Below are 17128 nucleotides of genomic sequence, written 5' to 3'. Positions count from 1 at the left end.
GTTGATTACCTTCTAGATCGACTTTCTTCTGCTGTTCTTGTTTCTTTTGTGACCATTTAGCCTAGAAGTTATTCTCCTGGAAGCATGGTTAATCAGACTTAATTTATCTCAATCTACTAAGACTGGGATAAAACATAAGTAACTAACATAATGTAGTGGAGAAAAGTTTTCTTTCATCTCAGGAAGAAATGGGGGCAATGAGCTTCAGAACAAATAGTTTTTTCAGATTTTTAAAGTTTCATATAAGATTTTTTTTTTTTCACTTTAACTTTGGCTAGTTTCTGGGGGAAATCCAGTCCTATCTGTGATTCTTAACATAATATATGACCAATAATTGAGGAAATGGGCCTAAAAACTTCAGCGTTGCCCCTTTTCATAATTGAGAATAGAGAAGACTCTTCTCTCCGCCATCCCTTTTCTGCTGGCGCAGGTAGGGAGATTTAATAAAAGAAAGACAAATCATAATTTCTTTGATGGTAGAGATTGCAAGGACCAAAGGATGGATCTAAGGATGGACAGTTTCAGACTGTGGAAAATAGCCTTATTTCAGTTTGGAATGGGACAATCATTGTGGGTGGCTGTGGAGTGGGGGCTTGGGGACCTGAAAAAATAGCAAAGGAGTATTTATCTTGGAGAAGCACGACAAGCCAGGGGTCTGACAAGACCAACAACACTTGGATTTTTTTAGGTCTTAGTTGGAGCTCAAAGTCAGGTGCAATGAATACAGTGGCCTCTGAGTCACCTCAAATAGGTTCTGTTTTTTTTTTTTTTTTTTTTTTTTGAGGAAGGTAAGAGACTTGGATATTCTTTTAATTTAAATCATCAAAAGAACTTAATTTTGAGTATATCCTCTACCTCATGTGGCATGGAGGAACAACTATTGTATCAGAAAAGCCTTAGTAAATGTTTTAATTGATGTCAATATGTCTTGACTATAACTTTTGTCTCACTGATTTTTCTTTTGAAATATGAGATTTATTTTCAACTCTACAGATTATGGGTAAAATAAAATTAAATTCTCTTGGTGGGTTTTAGAGTGTTTCTGAAAGCTTATTCAGATACATGCCTGATATCTCTACTACTTCTTTTTCCAGTCTTTACCTCTTGGCATGATAGTCATAAACATGATAGTTTATGATAGTCTAAGCATGAAGTCTGCTAATTATGAAGAAAAAATTCAACAGAAGTAAATAAACCACTGGAGGGAGAACTCACCTTTGACTGTGTTTCTATTTTCTGGGAGCAGAATTTTTCTTATAAGAATTATTGCATACTCATGTCCAAACATTGCTCTCAAGCTTTGGCAAACATTTTTAACTGTGCATTAGTAAATATGCCAAGAGACCACTCCCACTGCTTGTGAATATGACTTTGCACTGCTCTATTCAGCATCATTTGTATTATGTCTCCACTTCTGTACTGTACTATTTTAATTAGAGAAGAGCAAATGGAAAAATGCTAATGCTTGTCATAATTGGGTTCATTATTTAAATGAGTACTAGATAAGCTGTTAGGTATTTAAGTATTAAACATATAATTGGAAAGTGGTTTTGTGTTCTCCAAAAGCCTTCCTGTAAACTCGATTTGAAAATTGTTGGAGGGAAAGGAATAGAAAAAAGTGAAAGAAGATATTAGAAAAATGTAGTGCAGTTGCCAGATGACTTTGTCTCTCTTTGCATACCTATTACAGATTTCGATGAAAGGTTGGCATTTTGGAAAATGTACTGTGTACTCATACTTAAGCCATAAATCTCTTGAATTTGGAGTTCAGTTTAAAAACACCCTGAGAATACTGATGCATCTCTTCTAATATGTTTCTTTTGAAGCACACACACAATGAGAATAAAACATTCTTCAAGTACAGTCAGCAGTGTGGGAAGAATTTAAATTAGATGATTAAAAAAAAGGTCACATAAATGCTAAGGCTACTAACAATTTAGATGTTCTAGATATTTTAATGACAAATATAACCTGTTGAGACTCTAGTACACTAAAGATACTCCTACACTAGTTTTTCCACTGTCTTTATGACTGTTGCTACATAAAAAGAATATTTAAAACATATGAGACATATTTTTCTGCCTTATGCTAAATCTGTAGGAGACAAACCAGAGTTCTTAATGGCAGAATAAAATTTTATTTGTAAAGGGTATATAGTCTTTGTAGTCGAATGTGATTTCGGTCTGCAGCTATAAACATATTGTTCAGATTCAGATTAACAAAAACTCGCTCTGATTTAAGTTTGTTTTGCTTCGATGGTGGGGAGGAGAGAGGTATTATTCAAAGAGAGAAGTATTTAAAAAATTAACACCTGCTGTATTTGACATATACCCTAGAGAAATATGTAAGTGGATTTTGACAGGGTGGGGTGGGGTAGTGTGCGTCTGGTAAGCATCTTTTACTTTCTGAAACTCCTTTAAAATGAAAACTCATCTGATAACAGTTATGTTAGAAGAAGGAAGTGGTCACTACCATTGTGAAAGACATGGAAACTGTAGTAGTACATTTTCTAGTCGAGGAGGCAATTCAGATCAGATTGTCTCCCAGTCATATCAGATCATAGCAGGTTCATATCAGATAAGAGTGCTGCTTCAGTTTATAGTCTCCATTAATTTAAAAAAAAAAAAAAAACATAAAAAAATTCTGAGTGCCTGGAATTTAGAAGACACTCAACAAATGTTTATTGAGGCAACAGCCTCGATGCCGGAACCAGATCTCGAGAGTTTAAATTTCAGCTCTACCACTTACTGTGTATCATTTTGGGCAAGTTTTTTCCCCCTTCATTTTTAATTTCCTCATTTTTAAAAATGAGGATAGTAATACCACTTACTCTTGAAGAGTTGTTGTAAGGATTAAATAGAAAAAAATTGATGTAGAACAGTAGACTTGTAGTTACTGTTATGTGTTAACTTCTTTTTAGTGAGTGAGTAAATTACACAAATTATTCTTAGAGGCTATATTTAAAAATTATATTGGATATTCTTCAGAATTCAATTGAAATGTTCCACTGTGATGAGTTTATGACTGGTTATTATTTTGATACCTTATGTAGTTACTGTCTTTTCTTGACTGCATAGCCCATGTCAAGACTCTGCTCAGGCATTCAGGTGGTCCGTGGAGACTGAGTCAGATATCACTGTCATTGAAAGTAATACCCAAACTTGATCAGCTTCATGAAGACAGGGCTGTGTCTCATGTTGAGGCAGCCCCGGCACCTCAGCTTGGAACTGTATTTGGCACACAGCAGTGTTCAATATTAATTGTATCAGCAAACACTGACTATGTGCTATGCCCTGTGCAAAGTAAGATGAACAAGATGTGATATTTGTACACTTAAAAAAAAAAAAAACAGTTGCTTACTAATAAAGATGACAGAGCAGTGGTGGAACAGGAAGTGCCTCAGGCCAGATGAAAAGTAAATTGAAATCTGCTCTTGCTTCTGTTCTTAACTTGCTGAGGAAAAATCATTTAACCTTTTTCAAACTCAGGGTTTTTTCCATCTGTGTAATGAGAAACAATATATTCTCTACCTATTTTACATGGATTTTTTAAATTGTAAAATTGATGTGACAGTAATTGTAAAGGTAACTTGAAAAGTTAAAATGATTAAATAATTGCAAGGATATTATTATATTTCTACAAATAGAAGTAATACTTAGGAGAAGGTTTTGATGATAAGAGCAAATAGACTGTTTGTCAAAGGCTTAGGAACCTACTTTTTCATGAACTGGTTGTAGAGACTACTCTTTGTGGATATTAAAGTTAAGAGCATTTTGTTTTTCTTTTCTGTCACCTGGTAAATTTTATAATATAAATATGTGTGCATATATGATCATACAAAGTAAGAATCATTGTTTTATAAATTATAAAACTGAAGACCAGAGAAATTCAGAGATTTAATAGATCTACATTGAATAATATATAGATTTTAGAATTTTGTAAAGTTCACATATGTGGCAAATCAAAGAATTCATAACAGTATCACACATTTTTCTCCCCTGTGTCTATTGTTCCTTTGAAAAAATTTTCCCTCCTGTCCTTGCCCAGAAGGTAATTCAATCTAGTGCATGCTTACATGGTAGGAAAGAACTATTATAAGTAGGAAATGGTAGTGTGGTTGACAGAATTTTAAGATGCCCCACAAGATTTCTACCCTCTGGTGTATGTCCTTACATAATTCTCTTCCTTCAAATGTAGACCTGAACTGTGACTATAATGAGGCTTTAAGAAAGGGACATTATACTTGGTGAGTCTGACCTCATCAGGTGAGTCTACTACACTCTTCCTACAGATGGAGATTCAGAGTCAGTGAAAATTTTTTTTTTTTTTTGACACAAAAGAGAATATCTGTTGCTTGTTTTGAATATAAAGAGAGCCACATGGCAAGGAATATGGGTGTCCTCTAGGAGCTTAGAGAAACCTGCAAGTGACAGCTGACAGTATGGAATTAGGAACCGCAGTCCTACAGCTGCAAGGAACTGAAATCTGCTACAACTACATGCTTTTAGAAGAGGAGCTGAGCTCCAGGGGAGAGTGCAGTCTGGCTGACATCTTGATTTTCACCTGTGAGGCCTGAGCAGTGAAACCAGTGTCTTTGTGTTTGGACTTCTGAGCTATAGAACTATGAGCTAATAAACTGGTATTGTTTTAAGTAGCCAAGTTTGTGGTAATTTGTGATGGAGGAATAGAAAATTAATGCAGGGAAATTAAGTGATTGGCTTTGCTATTTGTGTTATACTTGATTTACTTTCTATGAGCAGCTGCTTCTGAAAAAAAGTAAATTGGACCAGATTAACTTGAATATCCTAGAATTATTCTGAGACAGAAATACTGGTTTTAGATCATAGATTTAATAACAACATGCTGTTAAACCTTTATCAAGCCACAATGTTGGCTCTAACTTCACAGACCTTTCAGAAATATTAAATATTTGAAATTGATATTTTTATAAAAGCTGACATTTTAAATTCATGCTCTATTTTTAAAATGTCAGTTTACTATCTGCCACTGTGACAGACTTTAAGGTGATTGATAGGTGATGAGAAATGTAAACTTTGAGTTTGCAGATTTGAGGACATTCTGCGTGCGTGTGTGTGATGAGATTAAACAGAGATTCATATGTATTTGGGTGTTTGAGACTAGCAGTGTGCTTAGGCTTCTGTTTGCATGGATAGGCTCTTGGAGAAAAGGTTTCTGCAAAAGGACATGTTAATGTATTGGTTCCTGGAGAGCTGAGGTTGGAGAGAGGAGGAGTTGCAAATGATGACTTGGCACTGGGAATACTGTCTGACTTGGACTACATATTACCCTATAGAGAGAAAGACTGTAGTTGGAATTCAGGAAATGTTTCAAGAAAATTTGTGAAACACGCATGTAAACTGGGCTGCATGGATCTCCAGGGGCCGAAATGAATTAGCGTGAAGGATTTGTGTTCTTCCCTCTTCCTTGTGAAGCATGGCATTGCCCTAGAGATAGGAAGGCCATAGATACTCAGGATGTACTCAGAGGAACACTGACAGCACTGCAGGAGAAGACAAACCATTGATTGAGAGGGAGAGAGAATGCAGAAGAGCTAACATATTATTTGTGTGTAGGGTAGGGAGTAGAGACAGTAAATTTGGAACATGTTGATTCTGAGGTCCCTGTAATATGGAAATAGAGGTTATAAAATATGGACTGAGAACTCAGGATGAGGTTTTGTTGAAAGTGTATTTTGACAGTCAGCATATTGGTGGCAGTTGAATTCATGGATGTAGATGAGATCATCTTGGGAGAGTATATAGGATAAGAGAGAGCTCTGGAGACAGGTAATACTGGAAAATACTGATAAGTTGTCAGAGTTTGGAAGAGAATTGGAACAAAATAGTATCCTGGCAGCTAAGGGAGAAATGAGGTTTTATATCTTTATAAAATTTATTCCCTGCTTTATAATACCTATTGCATAGCTTTAGAGGGGTTTAATGATCCAGTCATTAAAATAAATTTCTTCTCGGAAGTCAGCCACACTCAATGCTGATCCTCATTTCTTTGCCAATAATATTACTTTCCTTTAACAATCCAGAAAAAAATTTACCAAGCATTTCCTCTTTTGTAATTAAATAATCATTACTTGCTAATTTAAGAAGGAACTTTAATTTTTAATTTACTCTTATGTAAAGGATAGCTTATGCAATGACTTTGAGCCAAAATATCAGTGAATATTTCTTTGTCAATTACTGAAAACATAGCACAGAATAAAAGCATCTCATTAAACCATGTTCCTGTGTTTTGCAGTTTCTGAAATCACTAGTGTCATATTAATTCAGAGAACTGTCTTTAAACTGTTGGTTTTAAGGAGAGACCTAATCAAGTCAGCCAACAATAATTCTCTAGGTTGCTAATTAATGAATTTAATAATTTATCTAGTGTTGAATAATTCCTTTTATGGTTGATGGATTCATAAATAATTATCTAGGATTTGAAGAATATGTAATATTTTCATTTATATTAAACATCATAGAAAGTTAATCATCTAAATCTAGACTAATATACTGAAGGAATCTAAAATTCAATGAGGCTTAAGTTCTATCAGAATTCCACTTTTGAGCTTTTTTTTCTTCTTCAGATGTCCCAGTTTCATATTATTCTTTCCCAGAGACTTTGATGCTGCCCTGAGCAGCTATTTACATCTTCAGGGCCTTCAGAAAAACTGTCTTTTCTGAATGCTAGCCCATAAAGACACTTATGGGGATAAGAAATGAATTATATTCTCATTCCTTTTGCTTTTTGTGTTGTATAACACTAGAACGGCTGGTTAATTCTGTGGAAGAAAAGGAATTGGTTAAAGTTATTATTTTACTCCCTTCTTTGGGGAGTAAGATAAGTATTGTTTAAATATGACATGAAATTGAGTAAAGAATGCTTCTGGAAGGTTTCTGGCCAATACACACAGACTTATGTGTGGTGTCTAACCTTAGCAAAAGAAGAATTTGTAGGAGTCATAAGGAGAATATTAGATTTTATTGAGGGAGATACCTGGAAGACCCTAAGGAAACCTTAGGAAGCAGAAAAAAATATAACTGTCCCAACTGTCTTGTCAATAATAAAACTTTGTTGAAATCCAGGACAGAAAAGTGATTTTCAAAAAAGTTATACAGATTTTGCACTGGAAATATTTAAAAAATCAACTTCTATTTCTAGTTTCTTAAATCTCACTGAGGTATCCTGCTAACAAAACCTAAAGATAATTTGGAGGCTTTTTTCTAAGAGACTTTAAACTTTAAAATTCTTTTTTTTTTTTTGTCTATTTCTCCACATAGGTCTACTGTATTTTTCATAATAATACAGATTACACCAGACATACTCAAAGTATATAGGAAGAAGGAAAGTCTGATCTTAGCTAATTTTTAGTAAAACATCAGGCAAAATTCACTTTCTTTTTAAATATACAATTCAAATTAGCTGAATTTACCAAGTCAAACATTAGAGATACGTATGATGTAGTCTAAAGAACACAGACTCTTTCGGTTTAGTGCCTCTTATGCCAGCCGAGGGCTGTGAACTATATGGCAAGGCATTTAGTTGCTTGGAATTTTAGTTTGGGATCGGTGAAATAAAAGGAGTATAATGAAGATCAAGTGAGAATGTTTTTGAAAATGTTTTGTAAACTATAAAATTTTTGTTCGAAACCATATAATTGGAATGTTATTTATCATTAACAATTTAATTAGAAAACAATAGTTTTATTTGTAGCTCATGTGGGTGTTCTTGATCTGTACTTACTATAGAACTAATAGACTAATAAACCTGCAAAAGTAAAAACAGAAGTCCTTGTTGGTTATTGACTATAAAACACACATATATGCATACGTGTGGGAATGTATATATGTACATATGTGTGTGCATGACCTATTAATTAGGGTAGGCTAAGCTGTTGCAATAAATAAACACCAAAATAGTGGTTAAATAATAGTGCTAAATTGTTTTCATCTAGCTGGCAGTTCTTATAGTTAATAGAGCTGAAATGGCCATTGTAACGATGAAAAGGGGAGGAGTTTACTCCAGGTCCACTGACTTCCATTCAAGCAAGTGAGGTGGAATTTGCACACATGGCTTCCACCTACACTCCATTGGCAAGAGCTTGGACATGTGGCCATATTTAAGCGCAAGGGAATATATATAAATAGTGTCTAGCTTGGCATCCATGTCTCATCTAGAATTATATCACTATCAGAAAAACTGATTTTGGTGGACAGCTAGCATGTACACCATGCTGGCCACTGATAATTTCTAATTTTCTTTAAATCAAATGCTTAGTATGTTGAATGATTTACATATTAAATACTATATAATATACCATGTAGGCAGTTCATTTGTGTCTGACATGTAGTAAGTACTCAAGTGATAGCTGCTATCATTACATGAACAATTTCATTTAATAACAATGAACAAGAATGTTGTATTCTTGGTATAGTCTTGGTAACTGAAAGTATAATAGCACATGTCCATCTTTAATGTGTGACAAGTTTCCTGTAATCATTAAATATTTAAAAAATTATTTAGATAAAAGGATTCTGGATGTACTAGATGTGAATATTGCATGTATAAGCTTGCTTAATGCTATTTGTTACAAAAAATAAATTGATGATTAAAGGATGTGGCTTCAGAAGCAAGATGGAAATAGAATTTCTTATTCAAAGTGTTCTATATCTATAGATTTGTTAGTGATGAAAAAACTTTGACATATATAATGTCTTACTGCAAATATTCCCAAATTAACAAATTTATCACCAACTAAGAATTTTCATGAATTATGAATGAGCTCATAAGACATCTCTCTCTCTAAACAATTAAATTGCATTAGAGACTAGAATTTGAGGGGGATGGGTTAAAAAAAAACTCTTCTTTTTCAATGAGCCCTTCAATGTCAAGATTATGCAACATTAAGTATAAGAATTTTTGCAGTGCAAAAATATTTACTTGATGACATGTTGGAAAAACTATGCCTATGCTATTCTGCTGGCTGGAATGATGTGGTGCCTGGTGATCTATATACTGCCTGGGCCCAGAAATCTGAAGTTAATTTTGGCTTTTCTATACATTCATTATCTTTTCCTCTGTGTGTGTGTGTGCATGTGTATATTTTAGCTCTGGGAAATGATAATACATAAATCATTGTTGCATTCATTAATTATTGTACACTTATGAAAAATAGATGTTACTACAAAATACTCTTAGCAAATTCAAATAAAAGCCCGTTTGTACCCACCAACCTAACCCCAAATTTGGCACACATACTTTGTTTCTATCATAAACATATAACATAGTAAAGACATAAAAGATCTAATTTGTTTTAGCAACATGCACATGTGAGGGCTGGTTCATATCATCAAGAACAATCTTTACTTTCATCGTTTTATAGAAGGATTCATTTTCATCTGTATAGACATGGCACAGGAAGATCTCAGTGCCACCTGAGTCCACCTGTCACTTTATAAAATGTACTGTATACCGACTGTGTAATCAGAAATGTATCTAGCAAATTATAAAAATAGATACTAACATGAAATTTGAAGTTAAACAGACCTAAAATTAAATCGTGACTATCACTTACTGTGCAATACTATACAAGTTACTTTTTCTGAACATGAGTTTTCTCATCTATAATAATATCTACCTCTCAGAACTGATGTGAAGACTAAATGGAAGAAGAGTATGAAGAATATCTAGTACACAGAAAGGAACAATACTAGAGTCTTCAGAGGAGTGTTCAGGATAAGGTATTTGTAGTAGTTTTTATTTTTATTTTTTCAGATTTCTGTCTCTTCTGTCCACTGATCTGCATTGCTTATCTTTTTTTTCCATAATGCTATAAATGGAATGTGGCACTTCCTAATATCAAAAGCAATATCTTGGATTAGTTTGTTTTAGTCCTGTCTCTGTCCTCTGTTCTATTCTGGTGGGAGAGACTTTAAAGGTCTCAGTGACTTCAGATGAGAACAAGAACATCCAAGAACTACATTTTCACACTAATTTATCTTTCTAAACAGTCTCATTGCACAAGAATGACCTGCTCCAGAACTAAAGTCAGCATTGTTAGCTGATGAGGGGATTTGTTCTCTCTTTTACTTTGCTCTACCATTTCGGTCATTCAGTATTTCAGCCTATGGAGTGGGTCATTTTTAACATAAAGGATGCAAGACATTGTTGCCCAAGAGTGTTTGTCCTCAGGTCCATTTCACCTTTCAGCTTACCCATCTTTCTCCAGAGAAGCAACTTTGACTAAGCCAAGATGCTTAGAGAATGAGTGTGACAAAATAATGTCTAAAATCTAATATAAGTAGTTTAGTCTCACTGCCCATTTTGCTAATGTTAATTTCTATAAACATCAGGGTAGTGAGGTATACTGCTTTATAAAACACCAAGAACTGTTATGCCTGGGCATCTCAAACAGAACATGGCCAAAACAAAACTGTATTTTCCTCACCCCCACAAGTTTACTGCTCCTGGTCTCCATTTCAATACTGGCACTGTCTTCCACCCAGTGGCACCAATGTCTAGGAATTAGCTTTGCTTCTCACATTTACTCCATCAGCCACTTACGATTAACCCTTCATTCATAACATATCTTAAATCTGTCTTTTCTTTTACTCCTGACATCCTAGTCCAAGCCAGCATGATCTCTCTTTGGAATCCTTCCTTGGATTGCTGCTCCCCAACAATTGATCCTCTCTAGAGGATGTAAACAAGATCATGTTACTTGCTTATTTAAAAACCCCTCAAAGCTCCCCATCTTTCACAGAAGGAAATCCACTCTCGTTATTTGGGGCTTACAAAGTCCTACATGACCTGCCCGCTCTCTGAGGTTATTTTGTGATCCTGTTGTTACCTGATCTCATTATGCTCTAACCTCATGCCCAACTTATTTGAACTGAGTGTTCCCTCTGCCTGGAGAGCTCTTCTTCCTTATCTTTATGAGGTTGTTTCCTTTCTGACATTCCAATTGCAGCCTAAATGCCACCTTCTCAGAGAGGGCTTTCCTGTTGCTTTTCTTCACACGGCTACTTTTAGTTTTCCCTAGCATATATCACCCTCTCCACCATTAGGCTCTAAGCTTCATGAGAGGGACTCTACAAGTTCTTTGTCACTGTAGTCACAGTACCTAGAATAGTGCCTGTTTACAACGCATTTAACACACATTTATTAAAAAACTTTTTTTCTTTTTGAATAGAACTCTCTGCAATTTGTATCATCGACAAGACTTAACTTCACATTAATTATATGAGGACACTAATTAATGGTAGGTTGTGTTAGTTTATTTCATGTCTTCAGATTTAATTAGTCAGAAATTTAAGATAGCTGAAACATTTATGTTTTATAACCAAGAGATGGTTGATGAGACTATAATAAACTATACACCAACCCCTGCAAAATTGACATGAAGAACAAGAGAAAATAAGAGTGTACTGACATCTCATGATATACTAAAATGATATTCTTGTTTCTTTAACCTTTAGGTGAGGTGTTCAGAGTCCAAGATAATGAAGGGATTTTTCTATGGGTATTTCTTTTGAGCTACAAATAATTTCTGAATTTGTGTTCAGATCACCTTACTATAGGTGTAGCCCTAACTACTAGTAGAGCCAAGGAGACGAGCTATGCCACTTTCTCCATCAGTAAGGGGACACTCAATATAAATTTCCTAGCCAAAGAGCTGCCACCAAAAGTCTTTGGGTTTCAATTAAATCATGTGAAAGATCAGATTGTTTAATATGTTTCTTTTTATTATTATTGCTCCTGGTTGACATTTTATAAAGCCTGTTTTTCAATATGTGTTTGGTGAGTTTTGTAGCATATAATCTCTCTTCCTTGCTTTTCTCCCCCCACCCCCCTCCTCCACACACACAATTTGTCTTTATGGAAAGAATTATATCCTTTGAGGTTTGCTTAAAAAAACTTGCCAGTTCTATCAGTGTTTGAAAGAGATTAAGAAAGCTCTTACAGTCCATTACTACTATTGTATTTTACTCAATACACCTTTTAAACTCAAAATTTCCAATAATGTTCTAAAAATAAAGCAGCACGAGCAATAAATATCTTAAAAAGGAAACTGGTTTCTGTACCTTTGGAATTTACTCTAGTTCCTTGCTGAGAGCTGGTCAAAGATGGCTCATGAAATAATGAATGACTAGGTGAATTAATATTACTCCTAAGACTAACAAGCAAGTGTATAAATATCTTTGGGAAGTAAGGTCACCTGGCAATATTATAGTATTAGAAAAAACTCAACATATGTGCATTGACCATAACAAGCATGATAATCCAAATACATTTTTAAAAAATGTGGTAGCACATCTTTACCTTGTTAATGAGGAATGCAGTGACGTGCACATAGAAACTGAAGCAACGTGCATGGTCACTATTGTATTGTCATGTGGAAGAACTAAAATTCAAACATCCAGAGGTGGCAATCAAGTCTTGAGTAGTGGTATGTTATTTGTTTCCATTTTTTAAATATAAGAAACAAGTACTTGGTCTCAGCATACGTGTGTGAGGAACTTATTTACACATTTATCTGGCACTTAGGAACTGCTCAGCACGCGTTAGCTGGTGTCATTATATGGTTTAAGGCATTTCTCGTCTATTGTTCATGTTCCTGTGGAAGTTGTTCATGCTATTAAAATCCAATTCTGCTGAACTCCTAGGGCATGTAGCTTCTAGAGTGGCTATCTATTAAGCCCTGGAAAACTGTAATTCAGCGTGCTCTTAATTTTGGTAATGTATTAGGTATGTATAGAATAAAGAATTAGATGCTGTCCCTGAAACATGGTTTCGGTGACATGATTATTTCCTGTCCCTGTGCCACTGGGGATTTTGTTATGGTCAGAGATATACTACAAAGAGTCATAGGCTGTCATGGAGCAATAAAGAAAGGGCAGGTGACTAGTGTGGAGACCAGAGGCTATTTCTTGGTGGCTTCCAGTAGCATAAGCTAATCCCTTCTGTGGAAACTGATTCAAAATCACTCTACTTCTTTTGTGACTGAGATTTGCAAGCTGGCTTTGTTATTTCTGGAGAGTACATGCTTTGTGATGTCCCCACATAAGAAACTTTTCAAACATGGAGGAAATTGGTGCCATTCAGGCTCACAGTTTCTGAGCAGCATTGTTCTATTTGCGTGGGCATCGATGTTGGAAACACCGATGACTTCAATCAGGAATTCATCATTTCTATTATTCCATGATTATCTATGATCATCAATATTTCTGATGGATGCAGTCACACAGACTGCAGATTTGTGTTTCCCAGCAGCTCTTAACAATGGCTGAGTAGGACAAAACATCTGAAATCCCCTTTGTGAAGTCAAAGATAACATTTGGCTTGGTGAAGGAGAAATCCTCTAAATTGAATTTTTTGAATAATATTTGGAGTCCGTGGATTTTTTCATTTCCATATTCTAAGAGAAAGTGAGCCCATCTGATGGTTTGACTGGCATGATATATGAGCCCCTCGCTTAACTATTGTAAGACCTATTCCAAGGAGGCAGGTGGAAGATGAGATAATTGCTCTTAGGATGCCAGCAGGAAAAATAGCTTAACTTTGATATTTTTCAGCTTTTCAAAAGAGAGCAGAAGTGAGCTTATAAAAAGAGAATTCCATCTCATCTCTTTCTCCCACAGCTGCACTAACTTTGTTAGTGCCAAGATGCCTATGTGGTGGATTTGCACAGGTAACTGAGGATGTGTCATTGGAACTATACAGAGGCCACTGAGACAACATGTCAACTCTTGTTGAGGTGTTTGTAATTTAAAATCTCTTGAAGGTTCACTTTTGTAATTCTAGTTCCCTCCTTTCAATTGTATTTATAAGAACATTACAAATGTGCATCACAGTTTCCTGTATTAAAAAGAAATTAAAATTCGTGTAGAGATTTGTTCTGAGTTGCATTGCTGTTTTATTTTCAAAGTGAGGGAGGTAAATAAGGATTATTATTTCTATTTTTGTAAAGCCAAGGGAAAAAGAATTATGGTCCAGCGTGTGTAGATTAGAGCCACTGTGGAATTGTGGAATGGAGCTTATAGAATTGACGATCTGGTACTAATACTCTTCCGTTCTATTCAGAGGAACCTAAACAAATCAAAAGTAAAAACAAAAAATAATCAAAAAGGAAAAGAAAGTAATAAAGAGACACAGTCAAGTCGAAATAAGCCATTTAAGAAATACCATAAAAATGCAAATCTAATTGTGAAATCTGATGTTTTATTTGCCTTTTCAATGATACCTGGATATTTAGAAGACCCCAGACTATTTCTCGACAGTTCCTTTTGATAGTTTAAGGACAATAAAATTTTGTGTGCTACTTTACATTAAAAACATTGAGATGTTTCAGGAAAAGAAGGGATTATCAGCCTTTATTTGTATGGGGAATTCTCTAGTTTTTATTTTTCAGTTACTAATTCACAATATTCTTTCTCTGAAAATTTGCCATTTATAGTCACATAGAAATGACAGGGTTTATCTCAAGATTTTCCTACATTGATGCTCTCTAGATTACGCTGACATTAGTAATTGTAAGCAGCTGTTTTTTTAAAGTGGCGTGGTTCTGGAGGCTGTTGGTGTTTTTTACTGACATGCAAGAAATATCTTGTTTTACTTTTATCATTTCATGGATAATAAGGCTGAACACAGGTATAAATATTATTTTCGAGGTGAAATCTCATACATGCAGAACTGAGTTCTATTTCTATTAATAACACACACACACACACACACACACACACGCAGAGTCAGATTTTTTCATCAGCATATATAATGCTTCTTGGTCAAACTGTATGATTTTAAAAATTGACCACACCTGATGATCTTGTTTATGATACAGAGACCAACTAAGAATAAATACAAAAGTTTTATAATATATTAAACTCTGGACATGTACCTAGATAGCATGATGCATTTTTTCAGTCTGAATACTGATTTTGCGAATCTGGGTATGATTTGGAGTTTTCAACTGAACATTTTTTCAACATTATTATGGTATTTTTATTGGTAAGACAAGGCGGGAAAACAAGAGCCTTTTACATCATGATCGGTGACGTTTCTTCACAGAACTTTAGCCTGCACCAGGTTTCTGAAGATTCGATTTTTGTAATTTGAAAATTCCTATTCTTGTTTACTCCCCAGACAAATATTGTTGCCATTTTGACTTCTGTAGGATTTTTCCTGGAAGCGAGGTGTGTAGCTCAGATTTTTTCCTGGAAGTGAGGTATAGCCCCTTAATGAGATTTTCTTAGTAAAATACATATGTTGTGTATCACATTCTGATTTCATGTGAAGCTTGTATATTCATTATGAAAATAATTTGTAGAAAATGCCTGCACCATGCTTGGTTTTTGGAATTAAATTTCTTGGAGGAAGAACAAGGCTGCATGATATACTAATCTTGAGGGAGTGCTTTTAGGCATAGTGTTAAATATAGCAAAACAGCTATTTAAAGTAGTAGTATACGTGGCATTCAATTATGTATGCACAAAACCTCATATTGTTAGTTGAAATAGAAAAATTAATATTGATGACTTAGAAAAATATAGACAACATAAATTGGACTTCTAGTTCATAAGATGGTGCAAATTCAATAGAAGACTTGCTGGGAGGAATGTCAGTGTTATGCCTACGGTGATAGCTATTGGAAGTTCTGTGACTTATATGGAAATCATCCCCACCTGATAGTTGTAATTTACCATCATTTTGTTTCAAGTATGCAGATGGATTAGTATATTGTGAACTAATATGTATTTTAATGCCATTTATTAGGGAATATAATTTGCTCATGTGAGTCACTTTTTTTCTAAAATTGTATGTGAAGCATGTAGAAAACTTAATGATTATATTGAAGAGAAACCTACTTTTATTATATTTGGATAATTATATGAGAATTTTGCATTCTCTCTGTTGACTACACCAGAGGCAAATTCGAAAAGTGAAGTCCAACAGATTTGGGTGCTGTGTATTTTTCCTTTTATTCTCCTTTTGTTGTTTTTGGCTCCCAAGCTGGCCCTGGGTTCCCCCTTAATGTTGTACTGGCAATGTATTAATAAGAAACATAGGTAAGTTGTTTATTGTCTGACATCTATTGGTTTTTAAATTAATGCATAAACTTTTTATGTCTGTGCTGTGATGTGACATAGCAAAATTTTTATGTCTGTACTGTGATGTGACATGGCAAAATTGTCTATGTATCTCAAAAGCCCACAAAATAAAAGTATCTCTCCCCCAGGATTAAAAAAAAATAATAGTGTTTATAACTATGAGCTAAAATTTTTATTAAATTTTAGAAAGATCATGAACTTCGAACTCAGACTCATATTCAAAATGACAATTATTAGTTATTTGACCTAAATCAAGTTTTAAAAATTGCCTCTGGGCCTCATCTCTAAAATGGTCATGCCACATAAATGACACAGCTGTTGTAGTGGGTGTATTAATGTATATTAAGCACCTTGTACTCTCTCAGGAACAGAGCAAGTGAACAATAGCTCTCATTATTGTTTTTCTACGGAGCTGCTTCTTGTGCTCTTAAATATTATGATTGTCCAATCCATTTTTTGTGTGTCCAGCCATCTTTCCTAGGTGTGACAACCAAAAGCAATTGTATTTGGCTCCATTTCTGGGAATATCTATGTCATTTATATGACTGAATTTTCTTCTTAAAGGTTTTTGATTATAGGAAGTCTGAGTGTTGCATTAATCGTGATATTTTATATATCATAATACCTTATTCCCATTTGGATAACAAACAATTTACTACATGACTAGCATTCATTGGCCAAATAGAAAAATATGATCTGGCGAAACATTAACATTTCATTGCCTCTGTATCTGTCTTTCTATCAAAGGTGCCTTTTTTAGGGCTGCATTCTGAATGAATTTCATTGCTATAAAGAGATCCCAAGGGTGTTGACTAAAGGTTAACCTGAACTATATATGAAATACATATATCTGTTTCCTCAGGTAAACTTAAGCAGATAGATGAATAAGCATTTTATGGTAAGATATGTCTCCTGGATTTATTCATAACAAAATAGATATATAAATAGTCCAATTATTATATCTATTGACTTAGATTAGTACTAAAATTTGTAGGACTATTGAG

The 17128-nt window shown here is 34.5% G+C and overlaps 1 protein-coding gene across 1 annotated transcript in view; it reads left to right on the top strand.

Moving 5' to 3' along the window:
• FAM19A2 (family with sequence similarity 19 member A2, C-C motif chemokine like) overlaps positions 1-17128 on the top strand; it is a gene marked incomplete at its 3' end in the record, with an annotated part of 358233 nt that overhangs the window by 84321 nt on the left and 256784 nt on the right. The gene's annotated exons all lie outside the window — the stretch shown is intronic.

This window comes from Pteropus vampyrus, unplaced genomic scaffold (assembly GCF_000151845.1).
Source record: "Pteropus vampyrus isolate Shadow unplaced genomic scaffold, Pvam_2.0 Scaffold545, whole genome shotgun sequence".
NCBI classification, from domain to species: Eukaryota; Metazoa; Chordata; class Mammalia; order Chiroptera; family Pteropodidae; genus Pteropus; species Pteropus vampyrus.
The sequence above is the reverse complement of the archived record's forward strand: the minus strand, read 5'-3'. Positions and strand labels throughout refer to the sequence as shown.